This window comes from Equus asinus, chromosome 16, assembly GCF_041296235.1.
Source record: "Equus asinus isolate D_3611 breed Donkey chromosome 16, EquAss-T2T_v2, whole genome shotgun sequence".
In the NCBI taxonomy this organism is placed as follows: Eukaryota; Metazoa; Chordata; class Mammalia; order Perissodactyla; family Equidae; genus Equus; species Equus asinus.
Genome location: NC_091805.1, coordinates 15,613,730 through 15,626,026, shown reverse-complemented (window position 1 = coordinate 15,626,026; position 12,297 = coordinate 15,613,730).

Here is a 12,297-nt window from a genome sequence, read left to right as displayed (position 1 = left end):
TCCCCTGGAAGGTGTTCTGTTCACAGGCCTGAACTCAGCTGCTTTGCTACTGTCTCTATTCTTGCATCTGTTCCTCTTCCCCTGTTCTTGCATTACTCAATTACCCTCTTTCAAGGCTATGGTTAGCAGTGTTTTGCTTTGAAGCACTGCCCTAAAAAGGCTATTTTTATTATTGTTGATGTTTCCATGACTACACTTTCCAACATCCTCTATAATTTCTTTCTTTTTCTAAGTGTACCATTTCTCAATCTCATTAGTATTTCTTCTTCCATCTAGTTTGAGGTCTAAGGGAGAGATTTCAAAAGACATACTAGTCTCCTAGGTTTAAGAGAAATAGCCATGTCCTAGAGCATAATTATTTTTCAGGGTCTCGGATGATAATCATGATCTTAGAGAGTGATGTTTTAGTAAAGCTATGTCTGTGAATATCTTTAATTTTTCATTGTCGTTTTAAAGCTTTCTTAAAGTCACTGATGGATCATATGATGCAATTGGAAAACCACTAGTTCAATTATTAGGACATCTGAATTATTTTCCCAGTTTTAGTATTAAATAGTTATGTGATACTTATCAGGACCCTTAAATTCCTTGTGTTTCTGTAAAAAGAAGTTTATATTGCTCTTCCGAAGTTTAAATAGTATCACGTTTAAAAAAAATTTTTTTTAAGTTTAAGGTACACTGCTAATGCATTAAAAGTAGCCCCTCTGTTATATTGCAAACAATTTCCTACACACTTCAGTGGGATATTTAATATGCTTGACTTTGGGGCCATCATCTTTAGAATGAAGATAATAATATCAACCTTAAATTGTTGTGTGGTTATAGAATATAATGTAGGTGAAAGGCTCAAGCACAATCACCAGTATATAATAAATAGGTATAATATGGATTAACAAATAATAGAGAGAATAAGTATATGTTCAATTGTTTCCGTAGAGGCAAATTTGTTTAAGGCAGGCATAGGATTGAGCTTAGATGCAACATGAAAGCAAATTTAAAAATAAAACAACAGAAAATGTAAGACAGTAAGGATAGGTACCAATGAAACAACTTGGAGATCATATGGCTCATCTAAAAACATTCTAATTTAAGTGCTTCTTAATCCACAATGCTTGCAAATCAAGGCACATATGGGGTTGAATTTGGTCAATGATCCAACAATGACATCTGAACTAGTGGGACCTCTTGCTGTAAAATAGTTACAGGCTTGGATATTGGTACACGTATTAAAAAACGTGTAGGATTGGAATAATTATTACCACATTTCTTAGAATTCCAAAAGTGAAAAAGACTTAAGACTTCAATCACCAGGAGAAAATAATATTAGTCCACTCTTGGCAAAGGCTCAGTTGGGCAAACAGAATCAGAGTAGGCATTTTTTCTTTTTAAAGATTTTATTTTTTCCTTTTTCTCCCCAAAGCCGCCCAGTACATAGCTGTATATTCTTCATTGTGGGTCCTTCTGGTTATGGCATGTGGGACGCTGCCTCAGCGTGGTTTGATGAGCAGTGCCATGTCCGCACCCAGGATTCAAACCAACGAAACACTGGGCCGCCTGCAGCGGAGCACGCGAACTTAACCACTCGGCCACGGGGCCAGCCCCCAGAGTAGGCATTTTAAACAAAAGGGATTTAATACAGGATCTTCATTACTCAGGTGTTAGACAACTAAAAGGGTAGGAAGGGAGCACTACAGTGATTCAGTGAAATAACAGCAGAAGCCACCACAATTAGGTTTGAAAGAACAAAAGGGAGGATGTGGGGTTACCAGATCTCAGAAGTTTAGAAGAGGAGTGACATAGAGTTGGTGCTTAGTCTTATCAGGAGGTAGTAGTATTTCATTCTTGATGTCATCTCTGAGGTCACAGGGCTAGTGTACGAAGTGCAGAAAGATGCCAGAGGCTGGTGGCACCAACTGCTGCTGGAGCAACACTGACAGGAACTGGAGACTACAAGGAATGTACCTCCTTCCCTCTGCTCAACTTCCAATCTCCCTTTGGTCCCTCCTTTTGTTAGAACCTAAGAGCAAGGGAGTCTGGAAATCTAGTTTGCAGAATCTCAGAATCTCAGAATCTCAGCCCTAGTCACTAAGCTTGGGTAGGCGTAAGACTGAGACACAACAGATTAACACTTGGCCCACAGTCTTTTTCTCTGACAACTTTGCAGAATGTTTTTTATGATGGTAGAAGTGAATCATCTTACTGGTGAATTGCGTTAAAGGCAACTAACTCACGTGGGACCTGGAGTATCATGTACTCTTTCCTTTCGGAACAGCAAAGCCTTAGGTGGAGCACACCTTACTGCCACCTTCTTGCTCTTTTACAAAGTTAAATTCAATTTATGTTAAAAGGAGAAGGAAATCCATGTATTAGTCTTCTACTGCTATGTAGCAAATTAGCACAAAACAAACTTAAAAGCGTGAAGAAAATAAATTTATTATCTCAGTTTCCATGGCCCAGGAGTCTGGGTATAAGTTAGCTGGGTCCTCTGCTCAGGATCTGATAAGCATGAAATCAAGTTGTCGCTCACTCTCTGATTCTCACCTACGGCTCTCAATCCTCTTCCAAGCTTACTAGTTGTTGGCAGAGCTCAGTTCCCTGCGGTTATAGGACTAGGTTCCTGTTTTCTTGATAGCTGTTGGCCAGGAACTTCTCTCAGCTGCCAGGGGTTGCCTCTCTCCATCAACTGTTCACAACATAGCTCTTAGTTTTCTTCAAGGCCAGCAGGAGCATGTCTCTCTGACTTCTTCCTCTAATACCAGCTGGAGAAAGTCTCTCCTGGTTAGATCAGGTCCACCCAGGAGAATCTCCCTTATGCCATACAAGGTTATATAATCTCGAGAGTGAGGCACAATCACATTAACAGTTTCTACCCACACTCAAGGGAAGGAGGTTATCCAGGGTGTGTACATCAAGGAGCGGGAATCTTGGGGCTCATCTTAGGCTCCTGCCTACCACACCCTATTATGGTCTTAGACAATGGCTTGTTGTCTCAGAAAGCCTGTTGATGGAATCTTATGCTTTGATTAATAAGGCTATTACCCACTTTACTTTTCATGTTTATTCTTCTTTTTAATATTTAGCAATACTCTTTTTTACAAAAACTGTATATACTTAAGATGTACAACATGATGATTTGATATATATATTATCTGATATATATAATGAAATGACTACTACCATCCAGCTTATTAATATATCTCCTCACAGAATTGCCTCTTTTTTTGAGATGGGAGCCCTGAAGTCTCTCTTAGCAAAGCTGAAGTTATTTAACAATATTCTTTTTTTTAATTGAAGTATAATTGACATACAATATCCTGTCCATTTCAGGTGTACATCATAGTGATTTCATATTTGTATACATTACAAAATGATCATCACGATGTCTAGTTACCAGCTGTCACCATACAAAGTTATTGCAATATTATTAACTATATTCCCCAAGCTGTACATTATATTCCCCTTACTTATTTGTTATATAACTGGAAGCTTGTATCTCTTAATCCCCTTCAACTGTTTCACTCACCCCTCAACCACTCCTCCTTCTGGTAACCACAAGTTTGTTTCCTGTATCTCTGAGTCTGCTTCTGTTTTGTTTTATTTGTTCACTTGTTTTGTTTTTAGATTCCACATATAAGTGAAATCATATGATGTTTGTCTTTCTCTGTCTGCCTTATTTCACTCCACTTACTGCCCTATAAGTCCACCATGTCATCACAAATGGCAAGATTTCTTTTTTTATGGTTGAGTAATATTCCACTGTATGTATAGACCACATCTTTTTTATCCAGTTGTCTATCAATGGACATTTATTTTGCTTCCATATCTTAGCTATTGTAAATAATGCTGCAGTGAACATAGGGGTGCATGTATATCTTTTAATTAGTGTTTTTGTTTTCTTTGGATAAATACCCAGAAGTGGAATTGCTGGATCAAACGGCAGGTCTATCTTTAATTTTTTAGGAACTTCCATAGTGTTTTCCATCATGGCTGCACCAATTTACATTCCCAACAGGGTACATGGGTTCCCTTTTCTCCACATCCTCACCAACGCTTGTTGCTTTTTCTCTTTTTGATAATAGACATTCTGACAGATGTAGGGTGATATCTCATTGTGGTTTTGGTTTGGATTTCACTTATGATTAGTGGTGTTGTGATATTGACCATCTTTTCATGTGCCTGGTGGCCATCTCTGTCTTCTTTGAAAAAAAAAGCCTATTAAGTCCTCTGCCCATTTTTTAATTGGGTGGCTTGTTTTTTTGGTATTGAGCTGTGTAAGTTATTTATATATTTGGAATATTAACTCCTTATTGGATGTACGGTTTGCAATTATCTTCTCTTATCCAGTCGATTGCCTTTTTGTTTTGTTAATGGTTTCCTTTGCTGTGCAAAAGCATTTTAGTTGGATGTAGTCACATTTGTTAATTTTTGCTTTTGTTGCCCTTGTCTGAGGAGATTGGTCCAAAAAAATATTGCTAAGACTGATGTCAAAGAGCTGACTGCCTATGTTTTCTTCTAGGAGTTTTATTATTTCAGGTCTTACATTCAAGTCATTAATCCATTTTGAATTTATTTTTGTATATGGTATAAGATAGTTTCATTCTTTTGCAAGTAGCTGTCCGGTTTTCCCAACATCATTTATTAAGGAAACTCTCTTTTCCACATTGTATATTCTTGCCTCCATAGTCATGGATTAATTGACCATATATGTGTGGGTTTATTTCTAGGCTCTCTATTCTAGCTTTGCACTCTTTTTTTTTTTTTTTTTTTTTAAGGAGGATTAGCCCTGAGCTAACTACTGCCAGTCCTCCTCTTTTTGCTGAGGAAGACTGGCTCTGAGCTAATATCCGTGCCCATGTTCCTCTAATTTATATGTGGGATGCCTACGACAGCAAGGCTTTTGCCAAGTGGTGCCATGTCTGCACCCAGGATTCGAACTGGTGAACCCCAGGTCACCGAGAAGCAGAATGTGCGAACTTAACCGCTGCGCCACTGGGCCAGCGCCATAGGCTCTCTATTCTATTCCATTGATCTATGTGTCTGTTCTTGCTCCAGTACCATACTGTTTTGATTACTGTAGCTTTGTAGAATAGTGTAAAATCAGTGAATGTAATACCTCCAGCTTTGTTCTTCTTTCTCAAGATTGCTTTGGCTATTTAGGTTCTTGTGTTTGTGCTTAATTGTTCAAAGATGCTTAGAGGAGAAGAGGTGAGTGGTTATGCTACCTTGAAGAAAAGAGCCTCAAGTCTTTAAAGTAGACTCCAAGGTCTTTCAGGACCCGAATACCAGGTTGAGAGGTCAGAACTCCTCATGCAGCTAGGACTGAAGCTTTCTGTCCTGTGACCAGACTCATCTGTGGATGATGTCAAAGTGTAGTTTCCTCAGATATGAGGCTATGGCTGTGTTTACAAAAAGAAGAGATCCACCTTAGCACTTGTCCGTTATCTCAAGTTATATCAGCAGAGGTTTAAGTAGAGATAAAGATTTACATGCTGGGATCAAGGCAAGTGTCCTCAGTGACTTCTAAATGGGCAGGCAACTTGACTTTCTGAGGGCTCACTCCCCATTTAGACAGGCCAAGCATGTTTTTAGAACAAAAAAGACTCACTGCAAAATGAGAAGTTTCAATGTATAGGTTTTTCATTCTCATTTGAAAATTCAAATTAGGCATAAAAATAATACACACTTATTATAGCTGGAGCCACAGATAGATGCAACTTTAGGATGCACCATTCACACTTTATTCTGTGGAGTTGTCATCAAGGGGGTTCATTCACATGGCAAACATTGCCTATGGCATCTTGGAGTGATATAGTCCAGTGGCCCTGATTTTAAAACATTGAAACAGTACATTTGTAAAAAATTAATAATATTGCTCAATCCCAACCATCCTTTCCCTTTGTAATTACTTTGATATAATCAATTGGGTTAATATTGTTAATAATAAAAGGATGATTTGAGTCCTTCCACATCTTTATCTTTGCTTGTTCAGATATATGCAAACCGACACACCTACACAAGTTTTTTAAAACCAAATCATGTTATCCATATTGCTCTTCACTTGCTATCTTCTTTTAATAAACTTCTAAATACCTCATTGGCCAAAGAAGAAATCCCAATTAATGGGGAGTTGTTTTTCAATGGGTATAAGGTTTCAGTTATGCAAGATGAATAAGTTCTAGAGATCTGCTGTACAATCCAGTGCCGACATTTAACAATACTATATTGCACACTAAAAAATTGGTTAAGCAGGGAGATATGTTGTGTTCTTACCACAATAAGAAAAATAGAAAAACTGAACAGGAAAAAATGCAAAGATATGCAAATGGATAAAATGGTGAAAAAATATCCAATATTATTTTTCATAAGCAAAACAGATTAATAAATTGTGATATCAAGGGTGATAGAAGTCAGAATCATGGTTATACTGGGAGTGGGGAAATGAATGGTGGGCGGATTAGCAGACGTTTGGTCCTGTCCAAAACATCCATAGGACGTTTGGTCCTGTCCAAAACATCCATGAGCATATTTAGCCCATGTCAAATGGTTTTGGACGCGAGCAAATACCAAAGACCTTTTTGCATGGGCCAAATGTCTGATGGACATCTTGGATAGGAGCAAATGTCCTGCAAGGAGTAGGGGATCTAATAAGGCTTCTGTGGTGTCCATACATTACATATCTTATTCTGGGTAGTGGATATTGTGTGGCTTCATTTTGCAAAAATGTATCAAATCTCACACCTAAGATTTCGCACTTTTCGGAATGCATGTTACACTTCAAGAAAGAGAGTTTTAAAAAGGTAATCTCATGCATCCTGGTGATTACCACTGCATATGGTAACATATGCCAGAACATAGGGACATCTCAAATGTTCTTTCCAAAGGAGGTCATGGATATGTATATGGAATTTCCATAACCCCCCCCCCCAGCCAAACATGAGTTCAATTTCATAGATTATAGACTCTAAATAAACAGCACAGAATAACTGGCATCCTGGTAAAATGGAAAAAAGATTTTTTCTTTTCTTGGATATTTTCTATGTAACTCTATTCCCCTCAATACTACTGACTCTCCGACCGGCAACAACAATGTAGGTTATAACAAGTAATACATTTATTGCTGTGGGAATTGGGAATTTGATTTCTTCTCTTAATTTTTGCATGGACATATATTCATATATGTTCTATTAGCTCTGACACTTTAAAAATGTTAACACACATACTTGACTCAGAACTGAATTAATTCAACTCTTGAGATGCTGAAGGAATATCACTCCTTCACGTGGAAGATAACTCAGGCTACACAGAGATTGCAGGATCTCCATCTCTCACCAACCCTCTGATCAAGGTGCCTCTGGCTGAGAGTAAACATTGAAAAATTAGGGAGAAGATAATTTTGGATTTTAACTCCTTTGAAGCTTAATTTAGAAGTTTTATTTTTGGAATCAAATTTCTTCCTGGAAATTGAGCACAAGGAATTTACATTGCTCAAGTTTAGCACATTTTAATGGAACAGTGTACTATGTAGAGTGTTTTGATGCTGTCACTTGGGTTTGTTATCTAACCTCTGTTGCGCTGTGTTAGACAACATGACTGTACTAGTTTGAGTTAGGGGGAAAGTGTTAGATTTCTAGCCTAAGTAGTAGTGTAGCCTTGTAATTAAATAATATACTACTCTAACCCTACTTCAGAGACTGCCTATGTCAAAACTTAACTGATAATTTCTGGTCCTAAAAGGATGCACCAAAAAGCAGATTTTGATAGCTAAAAGTCATGAAAGCTGGAGCGGGGTGGCCCTGATCATTGCTGGAAACCACCCCTGGGTGAGAATTGCCCACCAATGACTTACCACTTAAGTGTGAATCCCACTAGGAGAGGAGAATTTAAGAGCTGATTTGTTTTCTCTTCCCACCCATAGTCACTCAGGAAGGTGAATTCTGTTACGTGATTGCACCTTGCTTTCTCTCTCATTGGCCCTGCTTGCCTGATGATTGAGTCCATTTTCTTTCATGTTTCTTTTCCCATATTGAAAGTTCCTTGGAATATGGTTTTCTGCCATTTGAATATAAAATAATATATAAATACAGATGTAATTTACATTTATTTGATTACATTCGACTCCAAGTTTCTTTTACTATGTTTATTAACAATTCCTGCTTTCTCTTCTCTGAAATTCCTGTGTATATCTTTTGCTTATTTTCTGCTGAGTAATTTTTGATTTGTGGTTTTTATATAGTGAAAATATCCTCCTTTTGTGGCTTACAAATAGTTTTTGTTGGTTTGTGACATCGTTTCACTTTATTTTTATGTGTCCTTGGAGGAGCAGAATTCTAATGATTATCATTTTATTTTATTTTACTTATTTATTTATTGGTGAGGAAGATTGGCCTGGAGCTAACATCGATGCCCATCTTCCTCTATTTTGTATATGGGATGCCACCACAGCATGGCTTGATGAGCAGTGCGTAGGTCCATGCCCCAATTCTGAACCTGCAAACCTCGGGGCGAAAGAAGCAGAGCGCTCAAACTTAACCACTACGCCATGGGGTAGGCCTCTTGATTATCATTGTTTCTATGTCATATTTTTTTGGTCTTTTGAGATGGAGACAGACAGATGTCCTTGTAAATTCCTTTTGCTGTTCAGAAAATTTTTAGTAACCTACCCTTTTGCTAATGTGTAGCTCTTCTTTACTACCCCAGATTAATGCAGTGGTGTCCCATTCATCTCTCTCTATTCTGGTAAACCTAAATATAATGTCAAATTTCCTACATGTATATCATTTACCTTTAAGATCTAGATACCTGATGCATTTGCTCCTAGAAACATACCTTAGCTTTTACTTATTGCTTACAATTTTGGTTTCAGCAAACTATTTCTATTTTTGGATCCCTGGTAATTTTTCTTACTTCTTTGTAAGCTTAGTCACTCATTTAAATATAAACATGTTAAAATGTACCAAAGATCAAGTTGTATTGGAGAAGGAAGTTACGTTCATTTGTTTGTTTGTTTTTAGAATATCTAATCAATCATAAAGCTGGAAGCAGAGGTTTCTAATATATAATGTGGCTCTTTTTCAGATTCTTTGATTTTAAATCATTTAAGAGAGGACAGTCTGAGACTTGAAGCCAAGATTATGGATGATCAGGACGTAAAACTGAGTATTTTCTCAAAATGATGCTATCCATAACTTCAACATTTTTTATTCTAATTTTTGACTGTAAATTCTCATTCAGAATTAAGAGGCACGTGATTTGCTAAATTCTTTTTATAATATAATCTGATTTCAAAGGTCATTAGAATAAGTTAATTTTGATTTTTTAAATGTTATTTCTTCTGAGGCTCAGTAATTTGCTCCCAATCTTGAAATGCTCAATAGTCATAAATATTATCTATTAGTTTTTGTGTGTGTATATATACACACATATATATACATAAATACATGTATATATATATATACACACACATACATGTGCACATATATATGATTTTAACATGATTTGAAACAATGGAAAATTAGCTGCTTGTCTTGGGTCAAATGATGCTAAATTAAAAACTATCTACAGAATCATCAATGATAATTGAAAACAGGTTAATACTCTCCTCTGTAGTCTTCCATTTTCTGAAAAACATTTAGACTTACTCTTAAGATAAGCTCATTAACTTAAAAACCCTGAGTATGTAGTAAATCCAGCAACGACTGACTGGAACGCTGTTAGGAGATTACATGAGTTTCTTTTGCAGTTAACAATGCCCCTCTTATAGGACTGTATGTAAGTGGACATAATCTCTCAGATCCAAAGAGAATTCTATCCTGACTCTAAATGTACATGGATAAAGGCAGGAGCAAATTGCTCTGCCATATAGAGAGTTGAAGTCAACAAAATCATTGCTCCATTCAACGATGTTTGAAATAAAAATGTGAACAAAACTGAATAAAAATAACAAAATAAACAAACTCTATGTTACATGAGCCAAAGAATACTTCAAAGTATATGGAGTAACTAGTGATTGGCATTTTTATAATTATCAGATTAAAGAATGCTTTCACTTCTAAAGACATTTTCCTTTTAGATGATTAGATGATTTTGCATTTTCTGGAATAAAATCAAGCTCTCTATTTAAGTTGGCACAAAGAGGTTTGATTTTACACAAAGAGTCCTTTGGGTGTTAAATTGCTTATCTTATCTGTCTTCTGACTTAGTATCATCATGACCGTGTGTCGCAGTGACCTGAAGATGAAAAAAATTAAGCATCACATTCTACAAGTGTCAAATCTAATTACATCTTCAGCTGCTGACTTATGTATTGTCCTTACTCCAAGATATTATGTTCTACAAAATATTAATTCTAGACGGAAAAATAAAACACAGATACGATCCAAAAAGGTAAATATTTGTGACGTCTTTCAGAAAAAAACAAATTATATATTTCTCTTTCAAATATACTTCCACAAAAATAGGAACGTTTTATTATTTAAAGAAAATATAGCATATGAGATAACTGTAATTAAGTTTTAAGAAAATAGCATTGCCGGCCCGGTGGCGCAGTGGTTAAGTGAGGACGTTCCGCTTCGGCGGCCCAGGGTTCACCGGTTCCCATCGCGGGTGCAGACATGGCACTGCTTGGCACGCCATGCTGTGGCAGGCATCCCACATATAAAGTAGAGGAAGATGGGCATGGATGTTAGCTCAGGGCTAGTCTTCCTCAGAAAAAAAGAGGAGGATTGGCAGCAGTTAGCTCAGGACTAATCTTCCTCAAAAAAAAAAAAAGTAGCATTGATTTCATAACACCAACAAAATTTTCATGAAATCTCACATGAAAATCACGTTAAATCAGATTAAAGATCTCCTAAATAGCAAGTTTCTTGTTATAAGATAACCTTTGAGCGCTAATAAATCTTATCAATGATCTTATCTAACGCTTATATATTATAAATGGGAAAACTAAGGTCTGGAAGCATTAACATGATTTGACCAAAGTAACAAGCTTACAAAGTGTCAAAGTCAGAACAGACATCCCAGTCCTCTGGTTTCTCATGTCAAAATATTAATGCAAAATTACTGGAAGAGAAATGATTAAAGACTCACATATTCCTGTATTTCCATAGTAGCAAAGGAATTGCACAATATTATAATATTGCAGGGCAAAATTCCATATAATATGAATATGGTTCATTTTTTTCTATGCTATAGTTTGACCTTTTGACATGAAACTGAAATGCGATTAGTTAGCAGGGTCTTCTAAGAGAAGCTTGAGTTAACGAGCCTCGTGGCAGATTGCAATCAGGAGCATTCACTGTAGGGAAGACATTTATGTCAAAATACAACTCCAAGCCAGTGATTACTGTTGCAGTTTGGGTTCTGACATGATAATTAGCAAGACACTTTTCCCAAAAATATTTTCTCAAAAGTTAAATGGATAAAGTGTATGCATGGAATTAGTGCCACATTTTATACTGATCTGAACTGGGCTTCCTTGTGGTCACGTAATTATTTCATTACAGTGTAAGCTGTCACTTAAAAATTTAACTACAATTTCTGTTGATGAGTGATTTGGGGGATTTGAAAAATATATGGAATCTGCAGAGAACACACAAAATGAAGTATAGAGAGTCAAATTTTATTCACCTTTATCCCCATACAATGATAACTTGAATACTAGCCACTTCATGAATAAGTCTTTGACTATGTACCATATGTCATCAAATATCAAAATTAAAAATAGAGAATGTTAGAAATGATGCGGGGTCGGTGAGCCGAGGAGTCGAAAGAAAGATTTCTTAGACTCTCAAGATCTGGCAGTAGTGCTCTTTTATTTAGAGAATAGTGTGGAATAGCATGGGGACAGGACCCATGGGCAGGCAGAGCTGGTGCGTGGGGACAGGACCCACGGGCAGTCAGAGCTCCTGCTGCTGCCCTGAGTTGAGGGTCAGGGCTAATTTTAAGGCATAGATATATGAGTTATCTCTTTACAAGACAAAGAATATGTAAAAAAGTTAAAATGGTATCAGTGCCCGTTTGGTCTGGCCATTTGGCGGTCCCACAACTTTTAGATAAGAATCAAACCGGATTGAGTAAATGGCAGAAGTCACCGCTTGAATTTTATCCTCGGCTAAAGACAAAGGAGGATTTGTGGGGGAGAGGGTCAGTTACATGAGGTTGCCAGACAGTAACCAACTTAAGTTCTTGCCTCTGGCATTGACCAAGAGCTTCTAGAGATAAGACCATTCCCCCTTCTTCCTGGCACAGAGAGGGAGGCATCTTCACAGATAGAGGTTTCCCTTAGAAATGTAAATGTTT